Source organism: Cucumis melo, chromosome 4 (assembly GCF_025177605.1).
Source record: "Cucumis melo cultivar AY chromosome 4, USDA_Cmelo_AY_1.0, whole genome shotgun sequence".
NCBI classification, from domain to species: domain Eukaryota; kingdom Viridiplantae; phylum Streptophyta; class Magnoliopsida; order Cucurbitales; family Cucurbitaceae; genus Cucumis; species Cucumis melo.
In genome coordinates this window covers 16,819,997-16,823,796 of record NC_066860.1, presented here as the reverse complement: position 1 = coordinate 16,823,796, position 3,800 = coordinate 16,819,997, and positions in this window count along the sequence as shown.

Here is a 3,800-nt window from a genome sequence, read left to right as displayed (position 1 = left end):
TGGTTGAGGATTCATGTTTCTTTGCCAGAACATCTGACATGCTGGCAAGAATGTAAACACGAGCTTTTTCATTAGCCTTTACCCATCGGTCATATGCTTCTCGACTAGTTCCGTTAGTATTAGAGTCAGGGGTTTGAGGACATTCCTTAGTTAAAACAAATCTCAAATCATTAATTACTAGTATCGTGTTAAGATTTGATTTCCATGCCGCATAATTATCACCATTAAGTGTTTCGGAAGCTAACAGTTGAACTATTAAGCTATTCATACTGAAAAATAAACATATTCTCTTTAGAAATAAAACTATAATCCAATCTAATTTAGCAATGACTAATAATGTACCCTTCATTATTTATGTTTTGCAACGATATTTCAAAAGTTTAGGATAACCTCCACCGAGGGGCAGTCGATTATTCCTCCTTTGAACCAAGACAATCTTGTCTAGATGCTAACTCTAGAATAACATTTGGTTATTACTTCTTTGGTCGAGAATGTACTAACAACTTAGTAATTATTGTAAGTGTAACTCGCCATTTTCGGATCTCAGATATCAGAATCAATATTCTCCCAAAAGTGGAAAGAAAATATGAAAAATGATTTAAGAAAAACTATCCATCTTTGGAGTTTGCGATGTTCTGAATCCTATAATACAACCCTTCGAAGGGAATGTCGCTCCAGAGCAGACAAGCAGGTGCATTATAGGAATCTTATAGTGCGACCTAATGGAAGAGACCGTGGGATGTGTCATCACATATCCCTTATCCACTTACTATGAACTACTTCCCTTATTCACATTGATCTTGATCCATGAAAACACTCTTCGAAAGGAGTCTGTTGTTATATACGGCGCAAAGCCCTGCATAGATGTCACGGTGTGAACTCTTAGGGATGCTAGAGCTAAAAGTACATTACTTCTCTCTAGCTGAAGTGTTATATAATGATTTTAAGGGTATTTGAAACTTTAGTATTATATTTAGGCTAACATAAACAAATCCTAAGTCTAGGTGAAACATCCGAGCATAACTTATTATACTGGATTTTAACCTACGAGCATAACTTATTATATTTAGGCTAAAGTACATTACCTCTCACGCATGCTCATAAAACTAGGTTAACTAGGCTCAAGAACTGATTACGATCTCCAGGTAAGAGGTGTTCCGTAAACCGTCAACTTAAAAACCTTTAACCTTAGTCATCTTATCTGACTTGTTGACAAGATCAATTCAAGTGAGCCTCTTATAACCAGTTTTACAAGATATTGACCTAATTCTATGAAATTTGGTAGATATGATTTTAACCTAGGTGAGCATGCATCTTATCTTTGTTATAGATATTAAACGTCTAATTCATTTTATAACACTTTACAAAAAAACTTAGACAAACCTATGACATACATCCAACAAATACAACTATATATATGTCTTTATTCTCAGTATGGAAGGTTTCAATCTCACTGCCCTCATTTCATTGACACCATTGGGATTGTAGCGGAAGAGTGGGAATATGGTTATCGGTGCATTCCGTATATTGAAAGAGAAGCCTCTATGCATGAACTGAGTCGGCATTCAGAGACCTTCTTTTATGTTCGCTCTCTAGCCTTCTTTCTTTAATTACTATATTAATCAATAGAAATGTGTGTGAGCGCTCCAGGAATAGTTTCAGATGCTTAGTTTTGCCAAATTGTTTTTAGTCATTCTTTGGAGTCAAATACCACTACGTGGGGGTTCGTGTGGGCATGGTGATCTATATGAACTTCTTTCCCTTTCAGCTTTAGTTGATGAGCAGCCTCATTTAGCTAGACTTTCATCTCCTTGAAGGGTGCTTTCTAGTTGTCAAAAGCTTTTCTAGTGTTCAGAGACGTGAATGATGGTTGAAACCCTTTATCATGAAAAGGATAAGACAAACGAGAAGTAGAAAGAAGTTATGGGCGGTGATAATTAAAGATGGAAGGCTTTAGAGCCCCTGAGGGCCCTTCTTGCGTAGACCGGATAGGTTCGGATAAGAGAGAATATCATTAAGCCTACAGGAGTGCCAATCAACTAGGCGATTTGAGACCCTTGTTCATTGAGGGGTGGGATTCCTAGATCTAGTGGCCGATAAATCACTGATCAAAGAGATCATATCATCTTGGAACAGTTGGGTATGCACAGATTGCTAACCTCAAATCAACCCCTTGTTCATTGGTTGTTCATTGGTTTCTTTCTTCTTCTCTTTTCTATGAACTATATTGACTTTGAAAACCTCTCGCTTTAGCTTAATCTCCCACTCGGACTCTACAAAACCCCGTTATCCATTAAGGGGAGGCTCGGATGATTGTCAACTAGTGGAATCTTTGATTAAGTGGATAAAAGAAGAGACATTTAAAGGCAAACTTTTAGTCGCTTCTCAAATTCTTTGAGCGTCACCTGGACCTTTTCGCTTTCAAGTCTAGTGGAATTCTCAATTCCTACGGAGCTCTCCTCTCCTTCTTAATCGAGTTGCTTTGCACCTTTTAGATGAATATGAAATTAAGCTTGAAAAACGGTGTGAGATAATCAAAAGTCCTTTAGTTAATTCTGAAGTAAATAACAATTGGAATAGTTAAGTAAACATTGGAAGAAAAATAACATAGAGAACTTTGGTAACTAGTGCTTATTAATTCTTTTTGACAAAAATCTCAACAAACTCCCCATTTTTGTCAAAATGGAAATAATTCTTTTTATGTTCAATCAGATGTCCCATAATAAAATATCATCAATAGGAAGCCAAAGAATAGATATAAAACCATCTTAAGACGCAGAGACTTCCATAAGCATATATCAACAAGAACTCAATAAGAGCCATCAAACTGACAATAGACAAAACTGAAGCCATTGTAGAAGTTAAAATATACATCACTAGAAGCATGAAAACATAGGGCACATCATAGAGACAAAATATATTGCTCTTTTGACCCAAAACAGAATAAACATATCTACCACAAACTTCTTAATCCATCAAAAAACAAAATCTGCACAAAACTCTTCTCCCCATTTGAAGATAAAAGAATGTCTACTCTTGAGACTGATCAGCTGCATTGAAAGCATGCGACAAAAGAAACCAGTTTGTAATGTCAATCTTATGGAGTAAGACATATTTAACACAAAGGGATACAACAAAAATCTCATTCACTGGTCAAACTGACAATGTTCCTTGAGATAAGACAAAAGCCAATTCATCTTTAGATAGATGCGAAGACTGAGAGCTTACCACCACAGTGATTCCCAGAAATCCATGACACTTCAAACATGAGTGATGTTCATCTGATAGATTCACTTCATCAGCAATGTGCCTGATCTTCTTTAGATAAAGGACATGAATGATTATTTTTAGACACCCAGTGATAGTAGTTATCTATCTGTCTGGTGCCACCGATAAGAACATTGTTATTAATATCAGTCGCAATGCATTCTTCCTTGCTAAAATTAAGAGTATAGCCTTGATCACATAGTTACTAATCAGATTAGCCTTGAGCCCTTCAACATACTTAGCATCTTTCAGACATGGCAAATCTTGTTTTACAATATTTTCTTTTACTATAATTCTGCAGTTTGCACCATCCCCAAACATAAGATGTCCAAATAAACATTCTATTAACTCACAGAAGAAAGATTGATTTCTTGTCATATGTCTAGTACACCTACCATCAAAATACCATGCAGCTGTTAAGGATTGAATCATTGTAAAAGCAATACTACACTTTTCTGATTGCTTTACTCTTCAAACCTTATAACTCATCTTTCCATTTTGATTGAAGGAATTGGATTTATGCTTCTATGGAT